The sequence below is a fragment of the Scardinius erythrophthalmus genome (genome assembly GCF_964197995.2).
Source record: "Scardinius erythrophthalmus genome assembly, chromosome: 5".
In the NCBI taxonomy this organism is placed as follows: domain Eukaryota; kingdom Metazoa; phylum Chordata; class Actinopteri; order Cypriniformes; family Leuciscidae; genus Scardinius; species Scardinius erythrophthalmus.
The window spans coordinates 24,840,671-24,853,192 of record NC_138225.1 but is presented as its reverse complement, the minus strand read 5'-3'; the positions used below and the strand labels follow the sequence as shown (position 1 = coordinate 24,853,192).

The 12,522-nt window shown below is 35.4% G+C and overlaps 1 protein-coding gene across 2 annotated transcripts in view; it reads right to left on the bottom strand.

The window, feature by feature from the left end:
* ar (androgen receptor) overlaps positions 1-12,522 on the bottom strand; it is a 107,742-nt gene that overhangs the window by 15,697 nt on the left and 79,523 nt on the right. The gene's annotated exons all lie outside the window — the stretch shown is intronic.

Below are 12,522 nucleotides of genomic sequence, written 5' to 3'. Positions count from 1 at the left end.
AAAAAAAATGATTCATTTGTGAGGCCGCTGATTTAAATGCCTAAAAAGCTCTTCGTTGCTGGCTAAGAGGACAAACTCAAGTGAAAATTACTCTCAGCCCTCTCAGATCCCTACAAAAAGGAGGCTCCAATTTTGCTGACGAGAGACGCGAGCCTCTCTGCTTGTGGTCTAATATGAATTGTGGTAAAGCGACAGAAAAGGGGAGAGAGTAAGATTACAACTTTATCATGAGGTGGTTTACCAGAAGCCTATGGGTTTGCTTGGCAAAGTGCCAAAGACTCCACCACCGTGCTTCTCTCTTAAATGTTAATGTGTCTCTTAAAGACACATTAACCTGCCATCCCAGCAAATACAATCAAAAATATAATGTAGATGGCAAATACCACAAAAACACTGTCTCCTGTACCTTGATTTGCAGTTCAGTCAGGACCACTTTGCCAAGCATATACATTTATTACAATTTCAGCATACAGTTAGTGTTGGCGGTATGGTTCTGTTCTGGGCAAAACTCCTACGCCTGTCCATGCAGCTATGCCTGGACAGAGCGGGGAGAGCAGCAAGTCAAACCCTCAAAACAACCATATATGCCAATACCCCCCAACACTACTGAAGCAGTTGAATGGTCGATAATGTGAAATGTTGGCTAAGCATAATGCTTAGCAGTGTGATTGTAAAAGGGGGAAGCATACACCCCTAGCAGCTTCAAATCTATATCTCCAGTTTAGAGTGTTTGACATGCTATTACTTGCATTAATTGGGAAGCCGTCACCCCGAGCTGAGTAATCGAGGATGCAACAAGCATGTTGCTTAAGCTGCTTTAAGCATATGTGTGATTGTAAAAAAGGGGGAATCATACACCCCTAGCAGCAGCAAGTTAAGTAGCCTACATTATGATTAATGCATGTAGCCCATGTATAATTGTACCGTATAATGGGGGAAGCGTCACCCCTGCTAGTAAGGAAGATGCGCAAGCGTGTTGCTATGAGCTGGTTAATGCGAATTATGTGAGCGTAAAGGGGGAAGCATACACCCCTAGCAGCAGCCAGTTAAATACAACAAGCTTGTTGTATATTGCATAATTAGTAGGCTGTACGAGTGGCCGTCCGGCAGGGGAAGCATACACCCTGCGGAATGAATTTTGAATGACTGTTCGCAAAAGCATCGGTGAGTAATGTAATAATGACTTGTGCTAAGAATAGCAGTTTCCTCATTGCCGATGTTAAATTAACTTGCAGCCATACAATAGTTATCTAAATTCAGCAATGACAGTTTAAATGCGAGCAGCGATGCTTTGGAGGAAATGTTGAATTGAAACACTGGATTGGAACACGTTATAAACAGCTGGCTATCAGCTGATGCTAGCTGGCCTGACATGGCCTGCCTGAACTAACGCAATGCTCGATTTTTGTTTTGTCTTCAGTGTGGAGTAGAACTGAGATCTAAAGTTTATGTCTGAGTTTGATTCAGCTTCAAATAGGCTGTAGACAGGCTGGAAATTATAAGAAAGACCTATTATTTTACATATTCTGTAATGTTAACATTCAGTCTACAGAAATAGACACCAATCGCGCAAATAAGCTTTGCACAGCGATGGCTTCAGATGCCAATTTAAACAACCATAAGTTCATATACAATACTATTAAAAAGGTTAAGTCCACCCATGAGAGAAGATGCAACATCACTTTCTCTCTAAAGTGAAACTGTGACTCCTTTGGATGAACCTAAAACTTTCAAAAAACACACGTGAAGTCATTAAATGGCGTTTCTCTGAAGGTGCATGAATACTTGGGTAAATGGCGTTGCTGACAAAATCCTCTCAGACTGGGAAGAGTAACTGGAGGAACGAGGTGAATGTGTTAAAACTTAATAGATGACTGAGAAACCAGCACTCAATAGCGAATGCCGCAGATAAGTGAACAGTTTACCGCTATTTGAGAGAAAATGTTTTGTTTCTGAGTTTTGGTATTCTGGGCTCCACTCAGAATCTGTAAAAAAGTTTTGACTGATGTGAACTTTAAGCAAAAATGACAGATTTGTGCATAAAGACTCACTGGCGGAAAAACAGTTTGGGGACTTTTCTGCAATACGTAACTGGATGCTATAAGTTTTCAGTCTTTAAAGTGTTTAAAACATAGACAGAACTGACAGAACCATTTGTGAGATTGAACAAACTAACAAATGAACTAATAAACAAAGAACTCTGAAATACTTGTTTGTGGAGAACAGTGATTATAAGCCAAAAGAGTGTCTGCTTTGAAATTGTTGATTTTATAATGAAAAAAATGTATTCTGCCGCTTTTTAATGTGGTAAGTATTTAATATGCAGTATGTTCGAAATAAATCTCTTAATTCTGTCAAAAACTGTTTATCTTCAGAGGCTATTCTAGAAACAATAATTATATACTTAGCAGAGAATAAGTACACCAAATATATAAAGTATATAAAATGAGCAGGTCCAACCTGATCTCACGGGAGAACGTACAAATTCTACGAGGTGGCTAATTCGTACGAATTCATACGACCTCACTCGTACGAATTAGTAAGATTTTTGCAAAATCGTACATATTTTACGAATTGCCCAATTCGTATGAATTCATACGAATGACCTACCCCTGACCCCGCCCCTAAACCTACCCATCACGTGGGTTTAGGCAAATCGTACAAATTCGTACGAGTGAGGTCGTACGAATTAGCCAACTTTTTATCATTCGTACGAATTTGACGAATTGTTCGTGAGATAGTGTTGGCAGGTCACATATAGGCTATAGTGAGCCAAAAAAAAAAAAAAAAAAAGAGAAGACCTTCAAACAGAAAAAGACATTTTCTAATGTACTAAGCATTAGAGTACAAGTACATTAACATGCCTCTATACTACACTCTTACAAAGGTCTCTTTTGCACTTTCCTTTCTACCTCATGATGCCATTTTGCACAGATGTGGTCACTGGCCATTTACATATACTTCATTCTCAAAAACGCACTTTCTGTGTCATACTTTACATTTACACCTTGTACTGCATTTTGTCATATATTGCACTTGGTATAGTTTTTTTAGACAACTACATTGAGCTGGTCTCTGCATCTGTATCCTTTATTTTGCTCTCCTTTAATATGTTATTATATATATATGTGTGTGTGTTTAGATTTATTAATCTATATATATTTACTGTTTGCACTTCTGGTCAGATGCTAACTATGTTTCATTGGCTCTATAAAATAGGCAGTTATCAGGGTGATAGAAGTGATAAATCAGAGAACTGCAGGATGATGCAACACCTGATCACCCTGTCAGGGTTTATTTTTATTTTCTATGATGTGTAATTTCTCTTTATGGTTATCACAACTTTGGAGTAAGTGTAATCATTTGCAACATTATGGCACTGAATGAACTGATGGAGCTGATCACATTACACCAGGTACTCATTATTTCTGAGCTCTTTACTAATGAAGACAACAATAACAACATAAATTGAACACAAAGAATAGAAAGGTGGAGAAAAAGAATTGTTTTAGCTATAGCATAACAATATGTGGAAGTGAGAAACAGATAGGATGCTTTTAATTGTAAATTGATCCACGGTGTCTTTTGACCGCGAAAGATGAAACTATTCAAGTGCTTTTACAGACAGAATTCAAATGTGTCAGGGAAGAGGGCTGGGCAATCCGGTTTGTCCTCTACCATCTGCTCTGTTCAGCAGCTTGGTTACCACAAACAGATGTATTGTGTGTGACGGTTTTACAACCACACTTGTGTGCTGCTGTCTACTATTTGTTTTTGTCAACAAGAACAGGATGATCAAGGCTTTTGTTACACAACTAAACATTTAAACAAAAATGAATGAACAAAACCAAAAAAAACATAAAAACTGAATAAATAATGCACAGTGTAGATGTAAATAGATACACATTTTTAGGATCTTTTCACCTTTGTGTGAATGCTGATTTTGGTATTTTGATTTTTGTACTTGCATATCTTATTGTTTGAATTTTAATTTCATCAAATGTGATGTGATAATACTACTGAATTAAAGATATAAACAACACAATATGATAAAAAGGAGCATTGAAAATCCAATTTTACACTCTGGTTAAGAAAACAAAAATGCATTTTTGTGTTGTAATGGTTAGTCCACCTCTACCTTTGTCATTTCAATAAATACCTGAAATCAGATGACTACCCTGCTAAAAAATACAGCATAAATTCTATGCTGGTCCAGGCTAGCTTATGCTGGTTAGTGCTGGTCTGGCTGGTGGACCAGCATAGTCATGATGTTTTCAAGCAAAACAGAGCTGGTAAAGCTGGTTCAAAAGCATGGTCTTGTCGGTTTGAGTGTGAGGAGGCCAGCTGTCTGTAAGCAAGCAGTGATTTGGGGACAAGCATAGTTTTTTTCTATTTAACACATTAATGATGTAAAGGAAAAAACAATATAAGATTAAAACATGATTTATTGTGATATATAATTATAACATTGTATTTTTACTATGCTAACTACTATGTTCCCTCTGTTGAAAGTAGAACTGAACATTTTAATTGTTTTAGCTACAGTATGATCTTAATCATAAGCAGTTTGTTCAAGAAAAGGGACTATGAGAAGAGCTCTTTCAATGGTACAGTTAATAGTAACTTGATAAGGAAAGCTTAAAATTGAAAGTTGCTGTTTTTAAAGACTTTCATGCTCATTTGGGAACTTGCGTGTCAAAATCCAGCTGTCAGTGACTGATTTCAAAAGTTTACATAGTAAAATTAGCCTGAAATATTGTAGACAATAGTGATAGCATGTTAATTCATTCATTAAAAAATGTAATAAAAAAATAAATAAAAAAATGTATTTAACCAAAGCCAGTGGCCAAGTGCCCAACTAAAGGGAACACTAATCACAATATTGGTGACTTCAAACAAACTTCAACAACATTTATGCATGTACCATATGAAAGAATAAAGCCATGGTTTACAATAAGTGAACATGGTGATGATGTTGATTGAGGTGTTTAAACATCCTCTGGTGAGATATTCATTTTATTTTGCAGTTGATTTCATCTAGTAGTTATGTTGTTAGCTAGTCTCTTCTTTTTTTCTGTTCTTGTTGTTCCTCTTATCTTCTAGTAATGGGAAGTTCGGATTATTTTACTGACTTGGATCTTTGAATCTCGTTCATCAAAATGAACAAATCTTTTTTCAAGTCATTTCAGCAGAATATAATTAAAATGTTACTTGTTAAAAGCCATATTCCCCAAACACATCAATTGTTGATCACATTTAGAATAAGAAAAAAATTGCAATGCAAGGACAAGGACAAGGCCAAATTATGAGAAACAGAAACAATTAATTCCTTGCTTATCTGTATCTTCAGCCTATGCAGTCTGTTAGTTTACCTCACCTCCCGATCTGAGTCGTTCATTCATCACGTGTCAGCCCCATAGGCTAAAGCTATGCAGTCGGTACTGGATGCAAAATTTATTAGTTCACCTCTCGAGTCCTAGGGTTCGAGTCGTTCGGTCTTTTGTCACGTAACTGTATGTTGTTATTATATGTAGGTTTCTTTGCTTTATCAAAGTGATTTTCCCCATCATACAGATAAAGTTTAAAGCATTACCAACTCTTTATTACCACATTTAGTGTTATGGAAAAGAACCATCATGACAGAAATTCAAAAAATTATAAATTGTAAGAAATAAAAAAGCTAAAATTTGAGACCAGAAACACATCATGTAACTGTAAGAGTTAAAAAAATGTCTGTGCTTGTTTGCAAGGAAGTTTGAGAATTATTAATGTTAACTCATTTCTGTGTCCAATACGCTGTCATGTCACGTGACAAAAGAACAAAAGACTTGAGAGGTGAACTAATCATTTCTCTTCCCGGTAGAGACAGCATAGCCTCTATGGGCTGTCACGGGATGAACGAACGACTCGGATCTGAACCTGAAGACTCGAGAGGTGAACTAATCATTTCTGTTTCCTGTACAGAACCTATAGGATGTTGTGGATGCGCGGTCAACACAAAATAAACGAATCACTCTCTGAGACAACTCGGTGTTCCCGAGTCATATTAAAGATTTGTTTGTGACCGACCCATCACTTATTATCTTCACTGCCGCAGGAGTCATCACTAATGGTCAATCATCACTTGTAGAGTAAATCTACTTTATTTCACTAACTGCAACAGTGCTTCAGTGTTAAGTTTACTCTCTATAGATTGGGACCATATGAAAACTGAGCTGTGTTCATTTAATACTGAGGACTTTGCTGTGTACCAATAAACATGTAACCTAATGCAACATGTGTTTTTCTTTTCTGTTTTTCGTCTAAAATTAATTGTATAAATGTCTTGGTACGTAACACCTACGCAAGTTGTCTTGTGGTCTTGCTAGGATCATATCAGCACCCACAAGACAATGCTGGTCCACCAGTACACCAACATCCCATGCTGGGACCAGCAACCAGCATCCCATGTTGGGGACCAGCAAAACAGCAACTAACATCCCATGCCGCCGACCAGGATACCAGCATCCCATGCTTGTCCCAGCATGCAAAACATACTTTATGATGTATATAAAATCATTTAAAAGGTCATTTTTTCACTGTTACTACCCATCGATATTCTTAAAACGAAGATCAAATATTTTTTACTAGGGCTGTCATAGATTTAACGAGTTAATGCATGTGATTATATAAATATGTATAAAGTCATTAATATTCTTTAACATGCATTTATCTAATCTGACAGTTTAATGTCCATGCTCAATACACAGACATACACACATTTACTAAACTATGTACAAGAAAACATATAATAGATTTACGTTTTTATATAAGCTAATTATAATGACTACAGACATACCCACAGTCATACCCCTAAAAGAAAAACTCTTTGCATTTGTATTAAAAAAATGAATTAGTTTCCTAAATGAGCACATGCCCAAATGTTTACAAAGTCAGGTTCTGTCATAATTGTCTTCAAAGTATAGCGAAGTAAAACAGCACAAACACAAAATCCACTAGCAGGGCTCCCATCCATCAGTAATTTATAGGGAAAATCCTTTTAAATAAAAAAAATAATAAAAAATTAAAAAATAGATGGAATGTTAAACAAAAAATAAAAGCGATTTGCAAACTTTGTATGGTGGAATTTGATAATCATCAAAGCGTTGTTTGTATGAGTAAAATAAAAAGATCAAAACGAGCTATACATCTGCTTTGTCTGATGTCTTTATAGAGAGAGAGACACACATATACTGTTGAAAAGTTTGGGGTTGGTAAGGTTTTTTAATGTTTTAGCACTAATGTTCTCCAAGACTGCTTTTATTTGATAAAAATACAGTAAAAAAAGTAATATTGTAAAATATCATTACAATTTAAAATAACTGTTTTTTATTTGAATATTTTAAAATGTAATTTATTCCTGTGGCAAAGCTGAATTTTCAGCATCATTACTCCAGTCTTGTGTCACATGATCCTTCAGGAATCATTGTAATATGCTAATTTATTGCTCAATAAATATTTCTTATTTTTATCAACTTTCCACTTTTCCATGGTGAAATAACAACATTTTAAAAGCAGTTGTACCATTCCCAAGCACATTACAGCACATTTGCATGTTATCAGTTCTTTTGCTGTTTCTTCCATTAAAATTCATAATTTACACTGGTTAAGATGGATTTAGTTTTGGCACTATACAGCTGTCAAGTTTGTCAAGAGACTGGCATAAAACCCACCAACAATCATTCTATACATTTAAAGATACCTCCACATAATGCAGGCACCTAGAGAAGGAGCTGTACCTTCCTTCTACCTACACCTACAGACCAAAGCCTTGAGTTAAACTGTCTCCAAACGTGAGATTTTCAAGTCAGTTTCTGTCTGTAAACTCCCAGTGGCTCTTAAGTGAAGTTAATATAATTCTGAAGGGGGATAAGATTATGAGTCAAACATTAATACATCAAAAAATAGCAATGAATAGGCCATAGTCCAGAGCCGAAGGGGATCTGTGAACTGTCTCAGTTGCCTACTTAGAACCAGAAAGATTTCTGTTTTATTTTTTTCACTCAAATAAAAAACACAGAGTTCATGTGTCAGGGGAAGAAACAGGGAAGATGTGTCATCTGACACCAGACTGTTCGCACATTGGGCCACCATTGCTAAGTGTGACATGGCGCATACCTATAATGACACCCCGTCTGATAATTACAGCCCTGATACCCCACCATCCCCTCAAGTGTCATAAACTGCTACTGAAAAAAAGTCAGTTTTATAGTCATTACAGTTCCTTAAAATACAAAACCTAGAGAAACCAGCACCTGCACCTGTCAGGGACAACAGTTAAAAATTACAAACAGAACGCTTTTTTCTTAAGCTTCTCCAATAATAACTATTTTCAGGCAATTATAGTCATCTGTCCATCCTACCCATTCTGAATAAATAAATAAATAAAATCTAGCCAAAATGTATTTAAATATATGGCAAATATACTGTATATTGTACACAGTGGAGCTCAATTTTTTTTTTAAATTGTTAATATAGTTTCAAATTACATAATTATATTAAAGCTCCAGTATGTGACTTTGGTATTTGACCACAAGAGGGCGCAGTTTCCAACAATAACAAAGGCGAAGCTTGATGACGCTATGAAGGAGGTGACGATGGGAGATGTCGTTTTTAATGCGTTTTCACCATCTAGCGATATTCCTACATGGAATTAATGAATCATGATCACGGATGAGGTAATTTATTCGTTTTTGTATTACCTGTATGTCTGATCGTATTATTTTATTTCATCATAATTAATGAACTGCAAGGAACGTGAAATGTTATGCTATATTATCCCGTTACAACATACAGCTATTTGTCAAATGATTTGTTTGGTTAATGTTGTGCAGTTTTACGTTTTTATGGTTAATGCCGTGTTGTTTAACGTGTTCAAACCAATATCTACAAGTAAATTTGAACGAACATTTGCAAGTAATGACTAAATATATTTTTAACATCATATCCGATTGTATTTAATTGTACTGCCATAAGCTCGGTCACCACACGTGATAAAAAGCCTTACCAAAGTACAAAGAGCAATATAACTTTGTTTATAAGTGCTATTATTGACAGTTGCATGTCTTACCTGTCTATCAATACTCTCGCGAGAGCAGAGTCTCGGTCAAGTCCAAGATTGACGCGCAGCTCTCTCCATCTCGAAAACGCCTGGCCGATATTTATCTGGGTTTTATTCCTCCGTTTGTCACACAGTCTGAGTGTATCCGAATATGGACGCTTTCGTTTTGTTGGCACTTCAATACTCGCCAAAGAGTTTGTGATCCATAACAGCTATAACCATACAGTCTATGGCTATAACGCTTTAACCACCACTTCCGCATTTGACCATGCGATATTCCGGTGTGGTGGGTCATATTTTTTATTTTATTCTTTTTTTATTCTTTGTCAGACGTCTTTATTGTTTATTGTGATAAGAAAAAAAACCTCAATAAAGTTGTTGTAAAAAAAATAAAAAAAATAAAAATAAATCCGGTGTGGTGGAATATCCCATAGATATCTATGGAATATCCTATCACATGGTCCACACCGGAAAAAAGGGATATTGCGTCACTGAGGCGCAACATTTCTTTTCCGGGACGGCCAGTTATTTAAAATCGGAATTTCTCTGAAATAAAAAATCTTTGGAGACTTTTGAGATATTGTAAGTACACAACTGGAGGAAATATATCACACTGTGCAAGTTATTTTTGGAAATTTTATTACAAAATTCCTACATATTGGAGCTTTAATTACATATATTTCAAAATGTATTTCAGCGAGATGGATTAGCCTACTAGATATCAAATCTAGATTTTGTATCCACCATTTAAAATTTAAATTACATTCTGAAATACACTGATCAGCCACAACATTAAAACCACCTGACTAATATCATGTAGGTCATGCTGCCAAAACAGCTCTGATGCGTCGAGGCATAGACTCAGAGGTCTGGCACCAAGACATTAGCAGCAGATCCTTTAAGTCCTTTTTTATTTAAATGTGTTATATGTTCATGTATTATAGACAACAAATAAAATAAAAAATATTTCTCAAATGTGATGTGGATAATATATATATATATATATATTCATTTTCAAAAATATACAAAATATGGCCAAAACATTATTGGTGGAAATTATATTTAAGTAGGCCTACAAATATTTTGAAATAAATTTGAGCATATATAATTATTGTATATTTTGAAATATGCTTAAAAATATATTTAAAAAAATAATTTGTGTGTGTGTAATGTTTTTAACTTTTAACTTTCTGTTTTTAACTAACCATTTGTGCTGTTTTTTTTTTTATGTATGTATACATTTTCTTATTGCTTTGAACCTTGTCCCCTTTTTTATTTCCCTTGCTTGTGTCAGTCATTATGTGTCTACTCTTAGCTGCTCCAGCGACTGTTTATGTTATGAAAAAAAATATTCGCCTAAAATACACACTCTATACAATGTGCATTGTATATTCCATTTTACTTATTTGAAATAAACATGTGTTAAAAACATAAATGAAAAAAATGACAAAAATGTATGAGGAGTTATTTGAGTCTCTTTCATACCGATAAGAAAAAAAGCGAGCCGACCCCAGGTGTTAAGTATGGCTAAACTTTGCGATGAACTGACGAACAGGACGAAGGGTTTTTACATTGTGGGATAAAACCATTAGTTAATAAAAAGAGAAGTTTAAAGAATCCCTTCCACTGAAAACCATATGTTCACCGTCAACCAAGACTGTACATAATCACATTAAAAAATCATCAGAATTTCAGGGTTCATCATTTACAATTAGCTGGGGATCCTGGGAACCAACAAGAGGAATGTGCACTCAGCTCCTGACTGCTGTAAGTCCTCTAGTTACTGAAGTTCCTCTGAGGCCTGCTGGCATCTGTAAGTAGGCAACTCTTTGCTATACTGCATTGCCAAAAAAAAAAGAAGTGAATGTAATTCTGCATGAGCGTGTGTGTCTAAACACTTTCCTCTTTAGATCAGCACAGCTTTACAGTTTGTTTTACTGAGGATTTGGACTGTTCAGTGTGAGAAAAGATAAAAGATTTCCAATATTTCCAGTAACAGGTTGCTACATTATCTTCCTTAAGTCCTTCAAAATCATCTGAGATGTAGCTTTTATTAGAAGCTGCAGAAAGTTTTTTTTTTATTATTTGTCATCACAGTGACAGGTTGTCTCTACCATGTTTCTCTTTTTGTCTCTCTATTTCTCTTCTCTTTTTTCCTCTCTTTGTTCAGCTTTCTACACTCCTTATGTCTTAACCTCCCCCTCTTAGGCAAAAAGAAGATTCAGTCAGATTAAGACTAAAGCAGTAGATCTCAGGGGCCTTGGGGAAAGAGATTACCTGTGCTTTGTTGCCTGGCCTGCCTCTAGGACACCACGTCCTGTCAAAGACCAGCAACACTCTGATCATGTTGTGACTCACAGAGCTGTACCAATACACATTGCTTCCTATGTCACCACATATAAAAACACATTTTGTCTCGGTCAGAGTAGTGGGACAGTGGGTCAATCGATGTTCTAACAAAAAAACTTTTGACAAGAGGAGGCAGAAATGTATAAAATTGATAGTTCTGCTATCTGAGCCCTGTTCAAAGTTGTAAAATATGCACACCTGTGTCCGCACATCAATTGAATTCTACATGAATGCATTATGATGCAAGAGTAAACAGTCTACAGTTAGGATAAGAAATGATATTACTTGGTGTAAGAATTATTTAAGTTAATTATTATAATTAGTTAACAAAATTCTTTACTGAACATTAGCATTTATCACAAATATCACGATAAGCCACTCAAGGCTATGCGTTATACAGATTTCACCGCAGAAAAAGGGATTCTTAACATCCTTTAACTATCGTGAAATCAGTCTTCTTGAGGCATGATGAAAGGTGTATTAATCAGAGGTGATGAGGCGTCATGAAGTAGTGCGCGTTTACAAAACAGATAATAAGAGTTTAGAAACTTTAACGAGAGAGACATTTATAGATCTATTGTATTGGGCAGAGCAAACAATCTGTTTAGAAATTTCCAGGAGACTTTATTAATAGTGTTATCAAAAGTAACACATTAACGCATGCAACTAATGAGTTTTTACATGAAATTCATTCATTTTGTTCTGTGTGATTTAAAAAAACCCTCTATAGCATGGAACCTGGTACATTACCTCTATATATATGTACTGTATCATCAAACCCAAGATATTTATCAAAAGTAAATAACTTACATGTTGGAATTTAATCCTCATGTTAAAGAGATAGTTCACCCAAAAATGAAAAGTCATACAGTTTTCAAACAACATGAGGGTGTGTAAATGATGACAGAAATTAATTTTTTGGGTGAAGTATCTCTTTAATACAGGAAAGCTGTTTATGCAAACAATAGAGAGCTGACTAAAGAGTGCAGCTTCAAGAATTTACACTATCAGTGTTATCAACACAACTTGCCAAACATAATATTAATAACATATGGACCTGTTAATTATTTGGG